The sequence below is a fragment of the Delphinapterus leucas genome, chromosome 1 (genome assembly GCF_059928025.1).
Source record: "Delphinapterus leucas isolate spDelLeu-1000000601 "Yukka" chromosome 1, BTC_Dleu_Yukka2, whole genome shotgun sequence".
In the NCBI taxonomy this organism is placed as follows: Eukaryota; Metazoa; Chordata; class Mammalia; order Artiodactyla; family Monodontidae; genus Delphinapterus; species Delphinapterus leucas.
The window spans coordinates 107,321,283-107,334,519 of record NC_143129.1 but is presented as its reverse complement, the minus strand read 5'-3'; the positions used below and the strand labels follow the sequence as shown (position 1 = coordinate 107,334,519).

General features: G+C 45.7%; 1 pseudogene; it reads right to left on the bottom strand.

Moving 5' to 3' along the window:
* Positions 1-10,872: 10,872 nt before the first annotated feature.
* LOC111164060 (hypoxanthine-guanine phosphoribosyltransferase pseudogene) lies at positions 10,873-12,063 on the bottom strand (annotated as a pseudogene).
* Positions 12,064-13,237: the final 1,174 nt, after the last annotated feature.

Genomic DNA, 13,237 nt, shown 5'->3' with positions numbered 1-13,237 from the left:
ATACATAGATGCCACATAGTATGAAATGTCATAAGAGAGTTACAGGCAAGGTTCACTGAGGGCCTAACAGGCTCTGGTCTGGAAGAGCAGTAAAGGCTCCAGCTTTCTTCCCCGGTTATCCTGGTTATCTTCTGTCATTGTCTTAGGCTACTTGTATTTTTCTTTTCTTTTTTTCTTGGTTTCAGCAAAGCATCTTTTAATGGAAGTATAGCTGATTTACAACGTTGTTAGTTTCAGGTATACAGCAAAAGTGATTCAGTTATATCCACATGTATAGATTCTTTTTCAGATTCTTTTCTCCTATAGGTTATCTTCTCACTGATTTGTAAGCAGGTTACTCTGATGTGCTATCTTTAGAAACAGCATCTTGGACTCTGCTGGGATGTTCTGAATTCAGAAATATGGTAGAGTGCGGGTGTTGGGAGAGATGGTAATTTCCATTTAACAAGTTCACCTCGTCCATCTCCTGTTCCTGTCAGAGAATGCCCAGGCCTGGAGGGAGGTTCCCGTGAGAGCGAAGACTCAGAGTGACACACCAGGCCCAACTTAGGAATGGCACTTTACACTGAACAAGTTTAGGCTGAATCCCCAAAGCAACTGGCAGGCTTCGAGGAGCTTTAAGGAGGGGAGTTAACACCTCCTATTGGTGCTGTGGAAGCACTTTAGCTGCTGTGTGTAGGGTGGGTTCAAGGGGAGCAAACTGGAAGGCAGGCGGACCCCTGAGAGAGCTGCTATAGGACGGAGACGCAGGGCCTGAACTGAGGTTCACGCATGGAGTGGAAAGACGTGGAGGCAACTGGTGACTCTTTGCACATGGAGGATGGGGAGGGTGAGTGATGGTGCCATTCACTGAGTTAGAAGGCGGATGGGGAGAAGCAAGTTTGGGAGGAGTTTAGTTGAGAAGAGGTACCTGTGGGACTCGGAATGACGACACCCAGGAGGCAGCCACATTCGTGAGTCCAGAGCCTACGGCCAGCTCCCAGCTGGAACTCTAAGTCTGGGATTAACAGATACACACTACCGTATATAAAATAGATAACTAACAAGGACCTACTGTATAGCCCAGGGAACTCTACTCAATATTTTATAATAACCTATAAGGGAAAAGAATCTGAAAAAGAATATATAATACATATATACATACTGTGCTATACACCTGAAACACATTATAAATCAACTATACTTCAATAAAAATATAAAATTTTTAAAGTAAAAAGTACAGTTGTGAGCCATCAGCCTGCTACTAAACACTGAAATCTTGGAAAGGTATTATCCCTTGCAGTAGTAGAATGAACAGCAAAGCTGGCACAGAACCATAGGAAAGAAAACCAACAGAGGAAGAGACACAGTGGGAGACCAAGAATCCTGGGATAGATGCCGCCTCTCCACAGGCTCTGCGATGCTACAGTATGAGTCAGCACAAACCTAAGATTCGTTCTTCAGCCCAAGCTCAACATTTTAAAATACTGTCTCCAGTGTTTCCATTCCCCGGTGTCATGGCCCCAACCCAGTCAAACTGTGTTTCTCACAACTAGTTCTTTATGGTTGAAGCAACCAGCCTCAGGGTGTGTGGCGTCTCTGTCACCAGGTTCATCCACTGACTTTTGCACAATCTCAACTAGCCCTCTATTTCTGGGGCTCTGCCTGCTCACCATACATCCTCTTTATCCCACGCATAGCCCTGTGGAGAAATATTTCAACATAAGGAAGCATGTTATGTGGAGGAAGAAAAAACCCTCCCTCTAAGTGTTGATGCTTTTGCTGAAATGAGGCATGTCCACCAGCTGCACAGGGCTCCGGGCTGAGGGTGGGGCAGGTAGGGCCGACTGGGAGCCAGATGGTAATGACTTGTCTGCCAGGAAAGTGTTTCTGACCCTTGCCTAACAGAGAAGTAATTTTTAGCAGCGGTTAAGGAGAATTTGCTCTTCCTTTAAGATGATCCATTTTTCCACTAGGCAAGACTCGTTCAGCTGCCCTCCCAGAGTCCTTACTTACACCCTGGTCTGAATCACACTTTGGAAAGTTAATTATTTACCATCTTGTATCATCAGTTGTGTCCCCAAATATAAGTTCCCTGAGGAGGCCAGAGGCCATGATATTACTTCTCGTGGAGTCACCAGGTGCCCAGGGCTGGCCGGCATCTGTGGGAGGCCTCCAGGAAGGGCAGTGAATCAGGGGATGTGAACACTGGGGCCCATAGGCCTGCTCCTCATAAGCAGGGAAACTGAAACCCACAGAGGTTCAGCAGTGTGCCCACATAGCCAGCGGAGCAGAACCAGGACTGCTGAGCAAGGAAGTGAGGTGAAGCAGGGCAGTGACTGCTCAGGAGCACGGCCCTGGCCAGGCCTCCTGCACTTATTAGCCGTGTGAGCGGGAGCCAGTTACCCGCCTCTGTCTCCTGTTCTATAAAACAGAGACAGCAGGAGAGCTCAGGGCTGGTATGAAGACTGAATGGGCAGATCCAGGGAAAGCAAAGAAAACCATCTCAGTTCAGTGAAGTATTTGGGACTTCTAAGTATTTAATACAAGTTTGCTGAATAACGACATTTTCAATCTAACTCTGCCCACAGTGCAGTTGGGAGCTGGGGCTTCTTGTTCCCCAAGCACAGGGCTGTTCCCTCTGGAGACAGAGGCCCACGAGGCTCTGGGCACTGTCCAGGCTGCACTGGTACTGAAGCATCTATTATCAGGGCAGTGACCTACAGCCAGGCCCCACAGCCAGGAGTGGAAGTGTGACGTCACGCAACCAGAGGCAGAATGGAGATGGAGTCTGCACTGCACCGTGAAGGAAGCAGCATGAGTTCCACAAGAACCACGCTGGGTGCCGGGTGGTGGGAGAGGAGGGACAGGTTGCCTCACTCCCCAGAGTCCCTCCTACTCCTTGGACCCATGCTGTGTTCTCTTGTAATAGGGAAGAACAGATCTGACTCCATATGGATCTGTTTCTTTTACTTTAACCTCTGTATTCCATTGCTTTTGCTACAAGTAAAGCATGCTGCCTATAGCCTGAAATATACAGGATGGCCCATTCTCAAGGCTCTGACCTTTAAAGGTGTAACACTTTTCCATTCATATAGAGATAAAAAGTTGCAGAACAGAGAATAACATTTGATTTGCTTGAGGTTTACAAGAACATTGTGACATGACCTACCTGGGCAGCTGCAAGAACAAAGGATTTCCACACCAAGAAGTTTGCAGCAACCAATCACACCCCTTCCCCTTTTAGTATAAAAGAAGCCTGAATTCTACCTCGGGCAAGATGGTTCTTTGGGACACTAGTCAGTCCACCATCTTCTCGGTCTGCTGGCTTTCCGAATAAAGTCACTATTCCTTGTCCCAACAACTTGATTTACTGGCCTCTCCTGCAACGAGCAGTATGAGCTTAGACTCAGTAACACTCTCAGTTACACCTCTCTGCTGAGTTTTAATCCCCATGATCTGTTTATGCCACCCCTGTGTGTTCTTGTCCTCACGTCCCAGCCCATCACGACAGGCTCCTCCTATTTCCAGAACTTCAGCCACTGGCACATCCTTTTCCCCTTCAATCATCATTGCTGCCGTCATCATACAGGCTTTGTACCTATCTGTTTGGTTGTTTATTTGTTGGTTGGTTTTAGAGTATGATTCGTTAGCATAGAGTTCAAAAACTAGCAAACTAGACCATATCTGCTAAGGCATGTATATTTAGGTGACAGTACTACAAAGAGCACCCGTACTACCCAAGGCACTCTTCTAAGCACTACACATATATTAACTCATATTTAATCTTTTAAACAACCTCATCAGCTTGCATCCTCTCACGATCCTTACGTCACAGATGAAGAAAGTGAGCACAGAGAGATAAAGTATTCGGCCCAAGGATACGCAGCAGGTGAGTAGAGGGACCAAGAAGTGAATGAACACCTTCTGTCTCCAGAATCCATGTTCTTACCACTGCGCTATGCTGCCTTGTAAAAACAAAACGAAACGAACACACACAAAACGTGGGAACGATTGTTCTAGAAGTCAGCATAGTAGTTACCTTCGGGGGAGGCAAGGCCTAGAAATCAGAAAGGGATGAAGGGGAGATGGTAGTGGTCCCCTCACGCCCTAGGTGGTGCTTACATAGGATTCACTTTGCAATTACTTGTTGAGCTGCAGGTGTCTCTTACGCAACATATACTACTGAGGGCTGGAGGGAGGAGCACAGTAAGCCTTGAAGTTGTGGCTTCTGCTTAATGTGGGTGGAAAGCGAGAGGCTACACCTCAGGCTTTGACTTCTCAGCCTGTTCCTCCCCACAGTGCAGTGGGGTCCCCGGCTTCATGTTGTCGGCTCTGTGGCACCACAGGGCCTCCTGGGCACTGAAGAAGCCGGAGTGCCTGAGGGGCTCACTTCATTGGAATAACCGCTATCCTGGGCTCCCTCATCCCTGGGGCCTCCAAACTTCCTGGGAAGTCTTCCAGAATAATCCACCAGGAAGGCCAGAGCAAGGTACAGCCCAAGGCAGAGTGGGCCAGAGCCATGGTGGGTCCGGAGGGAAAGGGCAGGGCCCTCAGTTCTCCACGCTCTCATCCTGCCTGACTGTGACCTCCCAGGCCTTGACCCTCTTCTCCACACCATCTGAGACCCCCAGAACACAGCACCCCTCAGACCTCAGCTTCCATCACTCTCCTCACTTACTCTTCACTGGCTGGTGACAAAGAGCCATTGTCCACTGCTGCCCAGAACGAGGCTCCAGCTCTTTCATGGGATTTTCAAGTAGTGAGGCACGGCACTTAGGAGTCCAACCCTAATCCGGTCTGAAGTATGTGGGACCCTGCCAAGTTACAGCGTTCTTCTCATGGCCCCTCGATTCTCGCAGGGGGACGCCCACGGTGTCCCTCCTCCCGGGAGTAATGACTTGTGGCTTTGGAGAGAGTCTGTGTCTGCAGTTCTGCTCCGTTCTGGCACTGGTATGCTGATGATGGCCCCAGAATTCCCCTTCTCCTCCCTAGTCACCCTTCAGAGTCCACCTTGCTTCCTGGCTCCCCCTCACGGGGTTCATCCCTGAGAAATCGGCAAGGTCAGCAGAGTCCCCTCCCCTCACCCCGCACTCTGCCCCCTTCCTCCGGGTCAATGCGCGCACTCCCAGCTCAGCGGCTCTCGCACAGCCCTGTCTCCTGACTGCTTAACACTCTTTCCTCTGCTAATAATCAGTAAAGGCTTTACGGCCGGTTTGCAATATGGCAGACACAACGTCAAACTCTTCTGTACATTCTCTCATCTAATCCCCATTTAAACACAGCTCCTGGCACATGGAAGGGGGTCCATAAATATTTCTTGGCTGGAGGCATCCTCACGAAAATCTTTTGTGGGAGGTACTATTAATCTCTCCATTTCATAGATGAGAAAATTAAGGCTTAGAGATGGTAAATAACCAGTCCAAGGTCACAGTGACTAGTGTCAGAGCTGGGATTCCAAGGGCTTGTTTATTCCTAGGCCTTATATACTCAGCCCGTTGATCTTCTGCAGTTTATTCTTTCATTTAACGAATATTTCAGTTTTTACTATGCACCGGGAACCAGTCCAGGTTCAGGGATGCAGCAGAAAATAAAAGAGAAAATTTCTGCCTTACGGAGTTTACATTCAAATGAGGGACACAGACATCAAATATGATAAATAAGTAACATTTATAGTATGATTAATAGTGGTAAGAGCTGGGGAAAAAAATAAAGAAGGGAAGGAAAGAGTGGGGTGTCATTTTAGATGGAGTGAGCAGGAAGTCTTCACAGAGAAGGGGTAGTTGAGTACAGACCTGAAGGAGGTGAGGGAGATAGCTCCTCAGAAGTCCAAGGGAAGAGTACCAGGTGCAAAGGCCCTGAGGCAAGGAGGATTCCTGGTGAGTCCCAGGAACAGCAAGGAGCTCAGCGTGGTTAAAGCAGAGTCCCTGAGGGAGAGGGCAGTGGAGCTCAGAGTAGCAGGGTCAGGTCGCATAGGACCTTAGGCCACTGTACAGAGTGGAGTGAGTGCCGTGGAATTCACTGGAAGACTGTGAGGGGAGGCATGCCATGTTCTGATGTGCTTTTAATGAGGTTATTCTGCCTGTTGATTGAGACTTTAGAAAAAGCAAGGCAAATGCATCAGCAAAAAAACTAGCTAGAAGGCTGCAGCGATCATCCAGACAGGATATTATAGTGGTTAGACTAGGAGGAGGCAGCAGAGGTGGCAGGAGACGGTTGATTCAGGATGCATTTTGTAGACAGTGCCAACAGGGTTCCAGACCCCTGTACCCACTTGCCTGCTGGACACCTGAAAGCTCCCTAGCACCTCAGACTCATCAGGTCTGAAATTGAACACATTATCTTCCCCCAAGATACCTTCATTCCTCCTACACTTCCATCTCTGGTAATACCACTCCAGCTGGACAGTGGTCCAGCCAGAAACCTGGGCATCACCCTCAATTCCTCCCTCTGCCCACCTCTCACCTGCAATCGGCCACCCTATCCCACCCAGTCTGCTCTCTCCTCCTTCATCCCCACGTCCTCTGCCTCATTTAGTGCCGCATCCCTCTGGCCTGGACTCTCTCAAGTTTCCCTCCTCCGGCCTGGGCTCAGCAAACTCTACACGGCACCAGATGGATCATTATGGGAAGCAGACCATATCCGTTTAAAACTCTTCTAAGACTCTCTGCTGCTTGCTGAATAAAGTCCAAATTCTCTGGCTCAAAGCTGTCTAAAAGAAATACATTGCGAGCTACACATGTAGTTTGGCTTTCTCTAGTAGCTGCATTTTGAAAAGTAAAAAGAAAACAGATGAAATTAATTGTAAATATGTGATTAACCCAATATATCCAAATATTATCATTTTAATACGTAATCAACACAAATATATTAATTATATATATTCATATATCTATTAATTATATAATATATGTATATTTACTAAGTCTTTGAAATCCAGTGTATAATTTACACTTACAGCACATCCCAATTTTGACCAGACACATTTCAAGCACTCATTAGCAACGTGTGGGTACCAAACTGTACAGTGCAGCCCCAGACAAAGCCCTCTCTCATGGTCTTTTCTGCCACTTCTCCTGTCTCATCCCTGTTCCCATTCCACCTTCCCCTGCCACTTGTTCCTTGTGTTCTAGCAGATCTGACCAACCTAGAGTACCCCAAACACACGTGCTGTTTCCTGACTCCCTACCCTTGCACATAAATACAGTGGTGCACAGCAGCAGGCCTGTACCCACTCTCAAGAGCCAATTTTGCACATCTTTTCCCCACGTGCCATTCAGTGATGCCATATTGGTAGCTTGACATTGGCCATCGTGGGAGTATTTATGCCACAGAGACTGACAAACACTGTAAACCAGGCTTTTGGGGAGGATGGAGACCACCTGCTAAACATATCACTGCCTATCACTGCACATAATACTCACCCCTCCATAATCCTCTTCTCCCACCCCTAGTTCACCTGATAAACATTTCATCCAAACATTTTATCATTTCATTCATCCTGTCTGTGTAGGTTTGCCCTTCTACTAGTCTTCAAGTTTGAAAAAAGAGCCTAGTTTTCTGTATGCAATTAGTACATGAGGTCCTCCCTCCTCCTCTGTTTTTTCCCTGAATACCCTATCATAATTATCACTGTATATAAGAGACCATAAAAAGAAGAGGTTTAAAGTATAAGTTTAAAAATGAAACCCATCTGGGTATGAATCCTGCCTCCTCTACTTACTGGTGATGTAGCCTCAGTCAAGGTACTTATTTATAACAAACACTGGTTTCCATACCTGAAAAGAGGTTTAAAAACACATCATCACAAGATTATCGTGATGATTAAATTATATAAATTGCTTAGTCCATTAGCTGGCACATACCAGACACTCAAAAATGTTTAGATATTATTAAGTCTTTCGGCATTTATCATTTGTATAAAGTAGTTGCTCAAAACACTTTTGTTAAAATAAATGTTGAATGAAATTTCAGAAATTCCTCATGTCCGATTCAGAGAGTGTATGAGTCAGAACTCCAGCTGGAGACAGACAACACATACACTCAAAGGGCTGACTAAGGGAGGGTTTGTTAAAGGACTCTTTACAAAGGTCTGAGCAGGGTTGAGGGAAGTCCAGGCAACAGTCTGTTACCACCTGTAGGCATGAAGGTGTGATGGGGGAGCATGTCCCTGAACCCGGTGAGAACTGTAGCTGGAGGAAAGGCCACCCAACGGGAGCTATAGCCTCAATGAAGGAACCTAGCAGGTGTCAAACCATCAGGATGGGGGTTGAAGGGATACTCCACCTCGATTTTCTCCAGCTTATTTGGAGGACGCCCTGCCGGTGCTTCGCACTGGCTGAATCCAAGTGAAGCCCAGGGCAAGCGGTACTCACACAGCTCCTGAAGGTCAGCTTCTTGGGCAGTGAGCTGATGGGGAAGATGGAAGATGGGCTGGAGGCCCAAAGGGAGACTCGAGAGCAGAGACTTCAAGTGGGATTGAGCCTCATTCAGCCTGCAGGTGTCAAGTCTTGCTTACATACCATAGATACTAATCATTGAGACTGGGCCTTGAAGGATAGAATCAGATAACAAGCATTCATATGGGCCAATTTTGGTTACTTTATCTACAAGTTTGTTCTCTCAAATGTAAGAAAGCTGATTTCATTCTGTAATCCTCTACTTGGTTGGCACCTAACAATTCTTAGAATCAGGAAGTCCATTCCTATGTCTTACTTAAAATATTCCCACCACGACAGAAATATATTGTATTTTAAACAGTTCTCTGTAGAGAGGGGAAAGAACTGGTATGTAGATGGATAAATAGATAGCCTTAATTAAATCACCACTATAGTGTTTTTACCTTTACAATTGATCATCACAGCTCTTTTCATTTTTCTCCTATGGTCCTCTTTTCCGACTTTCTAGTGGGTCTGTAGAAATGACCTGTTGAGTATCCTGCTGATATCAGAAGAACTGTTAAAATGCCAATTGTGATTATCTTTGCTGCTGTTGTAGGCCTGGATGATTTTCCTGGGAAGGCCTGGAGGGAGGCTGTAACCATCTCCTGGCTTTATTGTGGGGCCTCTTCAGCTTCTCCACAAGTCCCTTATTCTGGAGAAAATGGTTGTGGCCAGACCAATTCTACTTCCCTATCTGTCCTAAAATTTGGTGTTCTGAGTCTTCCCTTCCCAGCTAACACTTTCTAAAAGTACTGGCTGACATGAAAAGAAATGACATTGAGTTATTTGTAGTGAGGTGGATGGACCTAGAGTCTGTCATACAGAGTGAACTAAGTCAGAAAGAGAAAAACAAATACCATATGCTAACACATATATATGGAATCTAAAAAAAAAAAATGGCTCTGAAGAACCTAGGGGCAGGACAGGAATAAAGATGCAGACGTAGAGAATGGACTTGAGGACACGGGGAGGGGGAAGGGTAAGCTGGGACAAAGTGAGAGAGTGGCAAGGACATATACACACTACCAAACGTAAGATAGCTAGTGGGAAGAAGCCACATAGCACAGGGAGATCAGCTCGGTGCTTTGTGACCACCTAGACGGGTGGGATAGGGAGGGTGGGAGGGAGATGCAAGAGGGAGGGGATATGGGGATATATGTATATGTATAGCTGATTCACTTTGCTATACAGCAGCAATGAACACACCATTGTAAAGCAATTATACTCCAATAAAGATGTTAAAAAATAAAATAAAAGTACTGGCTGAAGCCCATTCCACAGGAAAGAGGTCCCCAGAAGGGGCAAGCAGTGAGGGATCCAGACTCAACCAATATTCTGATTCCTGCAGTACAATGTAAGCCCCATGAAGACAGGGGCCACGTCTACCTGCTTACCGGTGTCCCCGGTGCCTAGCCTGCTGCCTGGCACATAGCAAGTGCCTAATGTTTTTATAGAATGAATAAATGAATGAATATACACTATGTGCCAAACACTCTCATGTAAAAAATATTGGAGATATTATTTTTCACATGTGAAAACTGAGAGGCCAATGTCATTTATGTCAGCAGTGGGCAAGGCCTCAACCACAGACCTTCTGGCTTTTGTAGTCAAATGCACCCCACTGCTTCCCATCCAAGATGCCTCCCTTCAAACAAGCCACTTTGCTTTACCTTTGCTATTCCCCAGCTCAGCTTTTCAGTAATAAGCCTGGACCACAGTGGCTGCCATGATCAAGAGCTCCTCTCCCCACAGCTAATTAACCCATATGTGTTACTGTCTCTTTAATGTTTGCCTTGACCCAGAATCTTCCCCTTCTGATCTTAGGATCTGCAGCCACTTTGGGGGAGATTCTGTGTATATCCCAGAGGTTTCTCTCTTTTTTTCTTTTAAAGAGACAGCCTTTATTTTAAGGATTTTTACACTGAAGACTTCAAAAAGTGGTAGGTTTTTGGAACTTACTGACCTGTATTTAAAAGGAACTGTTGACAAAGATTCGCCAGAAATAATCTGAACAAGCGGGAAAATAGTTAATACTGCTGAAACCGAGTAAAATAATTCCAGGATATATGGTTTATCTGACATAACGTTACCTCTAAATACTGTCACTGATATGAAACTGACTGCTTCTTACTTTTCTAAACACACAGTGGTATAATTAACAATATTCAATCACTTCTGTTCTTTCCTGAATATATAAAAATTAAAATACCAATTAAAAAACTAATATATTCTTTTCTTTAAATGTTTCTTATAGATACAATTTCAATATTTTCATTCAATGGTGGTGTGCTTTAAGAGACTTTTCATTCACAAGTCAAACAACAATCCACCCAAAGGGAACTGACAGTCTATAGGTTCATAGTGCAAATAAAGAGTTCGGGAATGCAGCAGCTGACATTTCTAAAATACAAAACAGATAAAATTCTTAGAAGATACTTGCAATAAGTTCTACTAAGCAGCTGGCCACAGAACTAGAACATTTGATAAATTTCCTGGTGATTTCAATGGGACTCCAGATGTTTCCAAATTCAACCTGAACTCTTATCTTAGGCTTTGTATTTTGCTTCTCCAGTTTCGCTAATGACACAAACATGATTCAAATCACTGAAGTATTTATTATAGTCAAGGGCATATCCTACAACAAACTTGTCTGGAATTTCAAATCCAACGAAGTCTGGTCTATATCCAACACTTTGAGGGGTCCTTTTCACCAGCAAGCTTGCAACTGTGACCATCTTTGGATTATGCTGCTTGGCCAAGGAAAGCAAGGTTTGCATTGTTTTGTCAGTGTCAATTATATCTTCAACAATCAAGACATTCTTTCCAGTTAAAGTTGAGAGATCATCTCCACCAATTACTTTTATGTCACCTGTTGACTGGTCATTACAGTAGGTTTTCAGTCTGATAAAATCTACAGTCATAGGTATAGATCTATCACTATTTCTGTTCAGTGCTTTGATGTAATCCAGCAGGTGAGCAAAGAATTTATAGCCCTCCTTGAGCACACAAAGGGCCAGGATGTGACAGCCTCCCATCTCCTTCATCACATCTCGAGCTAGCCGTTCGGTCCTGTCTATAATTAGTCCATGAGGAATAAATACCTTTTCCAAATCCTCAGCATAATGATTAGGTATACAAAATAAATCTAGGTCATAACCTGGTTCATCACCACTAATCACGATGCTGGGGCTGTGGTCACCATAACGGAGCCGGCTGGCGTGTGGGCTGAGGGCAGTCTCCAGTGGTTTCTCTTTGAGTAAACTATTGTTGAGATACAGTAAGTCCCCCACATGGGAACATTCAAGTTGCGAACTTTCAAAGATGCGAACATGCATTTGCATGTCCAATCAGGTAAGCTAGTGCACGTGTCCTGCATACATTGTCACGTGCGTGCATCCTCCACAAGGGGTTGTGCTTTTGTGCACTTTACTGTCATCTATGACAAGAAATAAAGAGCTACTACCCAGACATCACTGGATCATTTTTTCAAGAGGGTAGATAGAATTGATCCAGCAAGGAACCAGAACCTGTGCCATCAATGTCAGGCGTGAGTGAAATACAGCTTGCCCTCGGTCTCCTATGGCTGACAATCCTTCAGCTCTACCATCTCCCACCTCCTCTCCCTCCTCCAGTCAGTAACTCTTCTTGCCTGTTCACTCGATGCCAGCCCCTGTGTGCCAGCTGTCGTACTGTACCACTGCACTTTTCAGGGTACCGTACTGTAAGATTAAAAATGTTTTCTTTATTTTTTGTGTGTGTTTGTTTTTTATGTATTATTTGTGTGAAAAGTATTATAAACCTGTTGTAGTACAGTACTACGTAGCCGATTGTGTTAGCTGGGTACCTAGGCTAACTTTGCTGGACTTACGAACAAATTGGACTTAGGAACACGTTCTCGGCATGGAACTCGTTCGTATGTGGGGTACTTACTGTATTAGAAACGCTGGCTGCCCCCAGAGCCACCACCTGCCAGTAGTGAGCTCCACGACCCAGTGGTGGTCTGGCAGCTCCTGGGGCATCCCTGGCCGGGGTGGAAGCCTGTCTAGTTTCAGGCTGCCCCAGGGTACCCACATCAAGCTGTAACCCGGCTCCAGACTGAGTTTCCCTTCAGTTTTTCCCTCCAGTCATCCCCACGGACTCCTGGACATCCCTGGATTAAGGGCCCCAGGGAATGGTGAGGACAGTGTCTTGTTTGGGTCGCCCTCCGCGCCTCCCCCACGATGCAGTGCCTCACTGTCCAGGATGTCTCCTCGCCCACAGCCATAACTACCAGCTCTGGGACTTCTGTTGGCTCTGCTTGCCCTGGCTGTGTTCTCTCTGGCAGAGCCAGCTGTGGAGCTAGCAAAGCCCTGAGTGAAAGACACGCTTGATCTTTTTGCAGTCCCTTCTCCTCCACTTATAGGTATACCTTTTACAAAACTTGAACTCTTGTGTGTGGGCCTTGGGACAGTGTCACATTTCAGAAGCACAGGACAATAGCCAAAATAGATTAAAAGGAATGCCTTTGCTCATCCCTCATGCAAGTCATTATGGAAGCTAGACAAAGATTGGAACTCATAAACATTTACTACATTTTCGTTTCCGTCTCCTTTGCTCAGAGTTGCTCTGAGAGGCTCTCCTCCTATCCCTGAAGAAAACTCCTCTACCCTCTGCCTCCACCTCCATTCTCCTCCTCCCCCAGGACTGGGTTATATAGCTTGACTTAGCTTCTCTCCCAGCAACAAGGATCCTTCCTCTTTGGAAGTGGGGGAGAAGTCAGGAGTGTACAATTAAAGAATTCTTTTTATGTTGGGAGAGAGGGAGTAGTGAGTACTTAC